Source organism: Mus caroli, chromosome 4, assembly GCF_900094665.2.
Source record: "Mus caroli chromosome 4, CAROLI_EIJ_v1.1, whole genome shotgun sequence".
In the NCBI taxonomy this organism is placed as follows: domain Eukaryota; kingdom Metazoa; phylum Chordata; class Mammalia; order Rodentia; family Muridae; genus Mus; species Mus caroli.
The window spans coordinates 66,238,112-66,247,664 of record NC_034573.1 but is presented as its reverse complement, the minus strand read 5'-3'; the positions used below and the strand labels follow the sequence as shown (position 1 = coordinate 66,247,664).

General features: G+C 34.3%; 1 pseudogene; it reads right to left on the bottom strand.

Moving 5' to 3' along the window:
- Positions 1-7,032: 7,032 nt before the first annotated feature.
- Positions 7,033-8,715, bottom strand: LOC110293337 (annotated as a pseudogene).
- Between the last annotated feature and the right edge of the window lie 838 nt (positions 8,716-9,553).

Below are 9,553 nucleotides of genomic sequence, written 5' to 3'. Positions count from 1 at the left end.
AAGTAAGTCTTAACTTACAGTTCAATGCAATATTTTTGGCAGAAACATTCCTCCCTGAAACCAAAATATCTAGCCTAGAAGAACACAAGGAGAAGGAAACAAAAGTTTTCTTAGTCATTATGGAAACAGCAAAAGGAAACATTGCCATTTCTAGCTTCATTTTCCTGAATCCATGAATCCTGTCATAGAAGAAAGAGGATGTTCTAGAGAACTACCCTGCAATATATATACATATATATGTATATATATGTGTGTAGATATGTATGTAGAGATAGATTTGATAGATATACATCTATATAGATTATATAGATATATAGATAATATAAATAGATATACAGATATGCTGATATATTAACACATATTGATACTACATGTGATAAATGGTATGTGACGTACTTATACACACACACACACACATATATATATATATGCACATATATAAGCTATATATATATACATAATATTCCTATTTGATGACAAATTACCACTATGCATATCAAACTTTCTGGTTTGATGTGTCACATAATCCTAAAATTAGATCACATGTTATTTGGTTGACACAAAGTCAACTAAAAGAATTGTTTAATTTCTCCTAAGGCCAAATTGCAGGCTAAGAGCTGTCTCTCAAAGGAAGAATTCTGCAGATAACTGTAAGGCCTTTTTCTGAAATCCCAAGGGCTTCCATAGTGATTCACATATGAAATCTGCTAGAGATTCTAGACAGCATTCAAATCTGCCACAGATATCTCAAATTCATTTGACACACTAGCTTTACTGACAGAGAAGACTTTAAAGCAGCAAGAACACGTTGAATAACTGAATCTTGTTATAGGTTTGTTACAAAACCTATCAGCTTTGTAAATCACTGGATATGTGGGCCAGAGTAACAAATCCAGGTGAAGAATATGCTTCTGCCAAAACCCAAAGAGGTCCATTAAATATTTTGTTGCTTTTCTAGTGTTTGAAAGAACCTGATGCAATAGCTCATCATTCACCTTAAAATGATTATCTGCACATGTCCCACAGCACTGTGCAGATATTTTAAATTTTACTGCTATAGAAGGCTACTGAATTTTGTTTGGATTAACATTTTATTCCCTAATGTGCTATATCAACAAGTTCATAATGAATGCCACTTCCTACTCTCTTTGTCCAATCAGTTTAATATCATCAATATAGTGAGATAGTTTGATACCTGTGGGAAAGGGAGGGAATCAAGATGCCTATGAAATTGAAATATGGCGCAATGCTGAAGAACTAAAAGACCCCTAAGGTAGAACTGGAAATCTGTACTACTGGAATTACCAACTAAAATCGTACTGCTTACTTATAAGCAAGTCCTTATAAACAGGTGCTTTAAAAATAGCATTTTCCTGGTCAATAGCTGTATAGTAAGTTCCAAGAGATGTGGTAATCTACTGGAGTAAGGAACACAACTGGGTCATAAGTTACACCTGTAGTCACTACTAGATTAATTCTTGTTCTCCATAATCCATTTGGCTTCTGCATTAACCAAATAGTAAGAATAAATGGAAAATGTGGTAGGAACCACTCTCTCTCTGAACCTTTTACATTCTTGATTGTAGTACTAACTTCTATAATCCACAATGAGGATTTGATACCCTCCCTCCATGGTAGTGTGGAAGGACAACTTCTTGGCAAGACAGTGTAAGAACCTGCCAATATATATATATTCCAATTATAGATGCTGGTAGTGGGAAAATAACCAAACAATGAATTCAGCAACACATTACACCAAATGGGAGTCAGATTTTAGGTAGAATTTTATTGATTATCCATATTGCACAAACAACTCTATTTTTCTTTAAAGGCTACAGTTCTTTTGTGTCTCTGAAAATTAATATCAGAACATAAGCATTATCCATCTGGCCATAAAAAGTGTAATTATTTCATTTTTCCAATGTATAATTTCCATAGTGAAAGACAGTATGTCCAACTGGAGAAGGATAGAAGAAAGGTTTATAATAGTAAAACTCTTTAGTAAAAAGCAAGATATTCTTCATCTGAGTTTTTCCACCCCTTCAGTTTTGAATCTTTAAACTGTCTCAAGTCTGGAATTTGGAATTTTTTTTGTATGATCCAATGTAGTGCTTCTTTTATTTTTCTAAGATTGCTTCTCCTCCTTCTCTTCCTTCTCTTCCTCCTCTTCCTCCTCCTCCTCCACTGCTTCCTCTCCCTGACCATGATTCCACTTTCCCTTCCTTCTCCTTTCCACTTCCTCTTTCCTCCTTCTCCTTTCCACTTCCTCTTTCCTCCTTCTCCTTTCCTACTGCTTCTGGTTCCTCTCACTGTCCTTCCTTCGTCCCCCTCCCTCCCCCCTTCCCTTCTCATAACCCTTTTAGAGAAAAAAACAACTTATTAAACTTTTAATCTATTTTGATTCAGGAAACAACATTATTAATTAGCTAGTATACAGTGTCAATAGGGTGTCAGGCAATTATTGACAAGTTTTTCCTGTGCTGTGTTGCCTATTATGGTGACTATACTCACCTTGGCTTTGGTGATTCAGTGCTTCCAAGTAGTCCAATTAATCACATTAAATTGAAGTTATGTAATTGAGCAGCTGAATCTCCAACACTAAGGTCTATCACTTGGAGAAGAGCACTGACAAAATTCTTCAAATTTTTTGCATCTTTCTCTCTTTTTTTTTAATAGTGTTAGTGGAAGACATGTCTTCTTGGTCCTTCCATTACAGAGGATTAGGTTTTAAAATGTGAATCACTCTAGCCTTGTAATTTTCCTGATCCTTAAAATCCTTTCATCAGCATTAAATCAAGAAGTATGATGAAAGTCTGTATCTTCCTCAGCAAGTCATGTTTTCATAAATAATTCAACCAGTCAATCAAATAAACTCTTGATAACTTTGCAAACTGTACAAGGTTTAACGTAAAACTAAGGCACTGCTCAGTAGACATGTGTGTACAAATCCTGTTAATCCAGTTTCGATGTCCCTGAAGCCATTTTCATATATACTTAAAAATTCATTTTCATTAATATTTCCAGACTTTTGCTTTGAAAAGTTTGTTGTCATCAAGTGATGTGGTCTTCTCATTGACAGACAACATTTTCTACTTCATTTCTAGTAGCCTCCTTTAACCTTGAGTCTATTTATAGATCTAAAAGTAAAGAGATTGGTTCCTTAGGAACATCATAATTATATGATGATTATATGTAGGACATATCCTTTAGTCAAAGACATTCCCTCCTCTACCGACAAGGCAAGATTAATTCCCTGAGGCAAGGATAGAGAGGACAATAATGCAGGGGTGAATGGTGGGATGGAGATGCATCATCTGTTAAGGGTAGGGAGACTCTTCAGGTAGAATAGACTTACCATAATCTGAATGGCCAGTTCCCTCAACCTCCTTAGGGTTTTCATATATCCATACCATGTTGTAATATCCAATTCTTCTCCAATCAATGCCTGGTGTTAAAGGCTCACACACCTCAAGAGTGAAATTTAGTTTTGAACTGTAATTCAGCCAATTATACATTGAAGACATGAGTTTAAAGTTTTGGAACTTAGGTTATAAATTTGCTGGAGATAAAGGTTCTCCTCTCAAGCCCAAGAACTTTATACTACTTATATGCATCTGGATCTATACAATTTTTTTACTGATCTCATCCCCCCCTCCCCTTGTCCTTTTATCTAATTATGCAAAAGGAACGAGCCAGCATGCTTATTTTCCTACTTTTTCTACATTATCTTTAAAAGCTTTATATAGAGCCATTAAATTCCATATGTCTCACAAAAGTTGAATAACAAGTAACAAATGCATTTATTTTGTATAGTTTTGTAAGTAGTTCACTCCCTGTATTTTCAGTATTTTCCATACATATAAACATAAATGTAAATATCAGTCTGTAAAGATATTTTCAAATACTAAAATAATGAGTTCTCTCATAATTGAAATGCCTGGAAACCAAGAGTTGTTCAGTTCTTGAGGTTGGACGGTACAGTATTTAGAGTAGTTCAAAAATGACTGTCTCACACTAGAGACATCAAGGGCCTGCTTGTTGCTTAGTTCAAGAGCTTTGATGCTTCAGCAGTTCCAACCTTGCAACAAAGACCTGGAAATTGTATAGAATAACTTGTCTTTCCACTCATGTTGGAAGTCCAGAAAAGCTGGGTTTAATATCAAGAAAGGACTGCAGCATAGTAAACTAACTGAGCAGCAACAGGTAAAGCCAAGTGACCCTAAGGGAATAATCTTTGTTCATCTTTGTCCTTTTTGAAAATGACAAGAGATACTGATAATTTGGGGGTAAGTTTTCCACATTCAATGAAGATGATTCCTCAACTGAGGCTCCCATCTCAGGTCATCCTAAGTCAGTCATTTTAAGTTGGCAGTAAAATGAATCATCACAGTTACTAAAAACAGATTTCTGGAGACTTTCTAAGTTTACTTTTCTGTGCTTATAGGATATTTAAATTGATTAGTTGTAGAAAACAATGACAGTATAGGTATGTACAAAAAAATAAAAAAAAAATAAAAAAAAAAGCTAAAATCCAGGAGTGTTGCATATGTTTGCTGCTAATTTAGCAAGTTTATTGTCTAATTTTAGCTTTCTTATTGTGAAGTGATTTGCACTAGGAAAGTAGTTTTTATAAAGAATGTTGACATATTTTCAAGTGGTCTTATCCTCGGAGTCAGCCCTTCAGTGGTTCTGAGAATAAGGATGGAATATGGACCCTGACATTTTGCCATATACTACAGCATATGTACACATAGTTGCTGCACATAGTTTGAATGAATAGTAACAGCACATATCTGTATATAATGCACAATCATACTGTAAACTTGAATATATGTTCATGCATCTACTTATGGGAGATGTGGACAAATGAGCATATATATCCAAAAATCATTACTTTCCTATGAATATATATCCAAGAATTGGTTTCATGTGAGCTTAAAACAACGGGAAATGCCTGCCTTGACAATTCAGCAAGTTAATTTTGAATATATTAGATTATTATGAACTCATTTCTGGAAATCTGTTGTATGTCACAGTTATATTGAGTTGCATAAAGTTATATCACAGTATTGCAAAAAAAGTGAAGATTTGTAATAAAGAAAATCCACGTTCTGGAGGAATTTAGGGAGAGATGACTGATAACATTCTAATTTCTCTGTACAATAGTTAGTGGCAAGGTTAAGGACTGTTGATAGAAAAGAAGAATGCAAATGTTAGTGGCAAGGTTAAGAACTGTTGATGGAAAGAATACTATACAAATTTTTATGTGTTTTTAAAGTAGGATGAAGAAACTCCTACTAACTTCTTAATAACTATAACCACACAATTAAAAATATTTCATACTCAAATAAGCTTTAAAAATTAAGTGGGTGGGGAGGGTATAGGGGACTTTCAGGATAGCATTTAAAATGTAAATGAAGAAAATATCTAATAAAAAATTAAATATTATGTCTCCCTGTCATTGTCTCAGTATCTTTGCCTCCGTGTTTTATGCCAAAGTGTGCAATATTGTTACCTGCTATTTTCTAGAACCTGGGTTTTCTTGGAATTATATTTGCATAACCTTTGATCTGCTAATGCTTTTTAGGATCTTGACAAACCTATATTTAAATGTTCACATACAAATGTCTCCCCTTAGTTGTCTTTACTGCCAGCATCCTGCTGAGATCCTCTTCCTCTTCTCTGGGCCCTTCAAAACTATCTTAAACATTGCTCTTCTTTCTTTCTTTTTTATTTTTTTTTTTAAAGAAAACAAAAGGCATTTAATAGACTAGACAATCAATGAATGTATAAGTTAGAATGTATTATATGATGAATTCGAGTGTAAAAACCATGTATTAGTAAATTATGACTAACTTAAAAACACAAAGCCAATTTTTGCTAAAGTGCTGATCATTCTAACTCCAGGATGAAATCAACATTGTAAGTGACTTAAAAGAAATACAGTGTAGAGGAATAACCCAGCAATAGATACAACAGGCACTACCAAAACCTGCAAATTGTTCTTTAATTAAGTAATGCCACTCTCAAGTGATATAGAACAGTCATCTTGACAGAATTGCTTTTTTGCATAAATATTCATAAATTAAAAATGTCTCTAGATATGCCAAAGAGCTGGAAATCATACTTTACAACAGCAGCTTACTGCCTATTTTTTGAAAAGCACTTTTTCTACATTAATTCAATGGAAGAGGATTTCTTCCTCTTCCATTGAAAGGCGTTTCTCTCGTGTAAGTGAACAAGATCAATGAGACACTTGCCTCATGTATCTTACAACAACGTAAATAACAACTATGTATATACATGTTAAATTAGATAGGCCATAAAAGTTAGGACATTAACCATCTTTTGATGCAATAAGAAAATAAATAAATAAATAGATAGATAAATAAATAAATAAATAAAAGTAAAATACTGTAATTTGATGTTTGGTATTGACAAATCAGTAGGTGTCAACTTCACATGTAAAGAACAGTGGAGTCTGATTTTTTTTAAGTTCAATATGTCATGGTATTTAGACTAAAGACCTCTAGAATATTAAATGTTTCCTTTTTGCTTAAAGGAATATGATAATATCACCATGAAGTTGCTATGGCAATTTATTTTAAGGTGGGGTGAAGTGACCTTTTCATCCATGGCACAAGATACATCTCTTCACATTCTGTCAAATAAATCTGGCGAGATTTCATGTTTATATACTGCAATACACAGTGATCAAGCTGTCAGTCCCTCACAGTTTTTTAGAAAAATATGTACATTTGTCCTTATGTATGTCAAAATGTTACACCATCATTTGTTTTGTTTTGTTTTTTAAAAGATGCACATTCATACTATGAATTTATTAGGAAAATACTCTTGCAAGTATACTATAGAAAGATAAAATACACTTCAAAATTATGGTAGTTGTTTGTTTACAATATTCTATAAAGTGCAGAGAAATCCTAAGGAGTTGGGGAAGCTAACCCAGAATGAGTTTAATTACCACAGCTTTTGCATAGCGACACTCAGAGGAAGCTGGGCATGTCTGTTTCCTCAGGAGAAGGGTGGAAGAGGCTCTTCAGATTCAGATTTTGTCTTGGCCATAAGTCTGCTTTCTTCCGGAATGGTTGCTGATGCAAAATCTCCATTAAGTGTGTTTCCTGAACAGTGAATGAGTCTCTCTTGGTCCTCAGGGGAACATCATTACAAGAGTCTGTGTAGGAGGAAGTTCTGCAGCATCTCTTAGGAAGTCGGTGAAGGGCAGATACTGGTTCTTTGATAGAGCATCTGGTCCTCTTGGAACTGCAGAGACCAGGGTGGCTGAATAAAAGTCTCATCATCTGAACAGGAGAAGGAGACACGGGAGAGACTAGGGGATGCAGATGAGGCAGTTTAAGCATTTTAGGTTTAAACTTGGCGTTCACTATCTTCACACATTCCTTGAGGGTTGTGATGAATGTATTTATTACAGGTGGCACTAAGCAAGGAAGAGGCTTCATTCATGTTCTCTACACTGGGAGATGAATGATTCTCATCATGGTGAACAAATGCCTGGATTGTATGAACCTGCTAAATTAGGAAGTCACAGTAGAGGTGAAGTTCAGACATTTTGGTTTTCACAGATTCACTGGTCTCACTTATTTCTTTCTCTTTCCTCTCAGAGCTGTGCTATCTACCACTCTCCACCCTCTCAACACCGATTATAACTTTCAGCTGAAAGAAGATTGAAACATACTTCAATAGTGAAAAAGGAGAAAGGGACTATAGATAATAGTTTTAAAAGACTGCATGTTAAATAGTTTTGGATGAATATACTACACAACAATAATTGCAAAATAAGATATCACGTTTTTGGACCAAATTTCCAAGGTAAAAATATGATTTCCAAGGTAAGTGCTTACTTCTCACACTTTTTCTTCAACAACCCTCTTCTATATTGCCTTTCCTGTGCTAATATGTGATAATTAAGTTCCTTTGCAGTACATTTTCTTATCCATGTTTTGTTGTGTTTGCATTGTTATTTGGGATTTTCATTCATCCTCCATATCTCCTTTAGTTAATGTATACTAATACATGAATGTGCATTTGCATTCTATGGCCATTTCTTTACTCGTGCATTTTCTGTTGCTTTGGGAGTGTAATAAATAACTTTTGCTATAAAAATCTAAAAATTTTTCCTCCGAAGCAGATAGAAGGTGTGTAAATATGTCTAAAGCCTTTGAATAGCTTTAACTGTCATTTATATATTTTGGTCTTCACACCTTCCATTAAATGCCTAGAACTCAGATAATTTCTCAGTCACCAACTAACACCAAAAGAATCATAAAACTTCACTAATTAAACAGAACAGAAAAAATGGAAAATACTTTTATTACCACAAAAACCTGTTTTTGTCCAGGGTCATGAATATCTCTTCTTTTGAGAAGACAATAAGCTTATCATGTCATTCATGAACACAATTCCATGATGTGACTATATGCCAATTAAAAGACATGATGTTTTTATTGTTACCCTTGTCAAGGTCTCTGGTTACAGATAGATGTTAATAATGCTATTTGGAAATCTCCAGCTTACATAAGTGCCACATTAAATCTTTTTAATTTCATTGTTGCTTATTAAAGCACTCTTCCTGATACTTGAATTTCTGTGCCCAGCCAGATCCTGCACAATCTTTGCAAGGGTCTACCCTGGTGATTCTACCTGATCATCATCATCATCATCATCCACACTCCTCATCTACCAGATATAACACAAGTTTTCAGTCTTGGACCAGGATGCAATTCTGAATGCCAGACCACTCCCTGATTTCATTCTAAATGATACTGAATATTTATACCAAACCTAGCCTGCATATCCTAACCTTTCATTACAAAAATACAAGCAGTATGACAGATCAAGGGAGGATACCATACCTCAATAAACTATTCCTATAGAAATGTTCAAAAATGAACATTGCCTGTATAAACCACTGGATACATAATTTAAAAGAATAATCATAAACATCAACAAAAAATGAAAGGAGTTAACAAAGATGCAAAGAAATAACTCAGTGAACTTAGAAAGAATAAACATAGAGATAATGCATGCCTGGGTAATGCTAAGAAAGAGACAGAGGAGAGAGAGAGAGAGAGAGAGAGAGAGAGAGAGAGAGAGAGAGAGAGAGAGAGAGAGCTGCAGAATATGAAAATTGTAGCCTAGAATATGAAACTAAAATTCAATGAAGAGATAGAAACATTGATGAAAGTTCAAGATAAAATGAACAGATAATTGAATAAATCAAAACAAAGCAAACAACAAGAACACAATATAACCCAACGAGAAAACTCAAAAATAGGACTTGTAAGTTCAATGCACTAAGTGGAAGTTACACACACAGAGAAACAAAGAAAAAAAAAAAGATGCAGGAATCGATGAGGCTGCAGAATTCCAGGTCAGTTGAATAACAAGATCTTCAACAATATCATGAAGAAAACTTTCCCAAACTGTAGAAAAATTTACCCATACAGATTCAAGAAGAACAAATAATATCAAATAAACAAAACCAGAAAAAAAATCTTCAGGGTACATCTGGGGC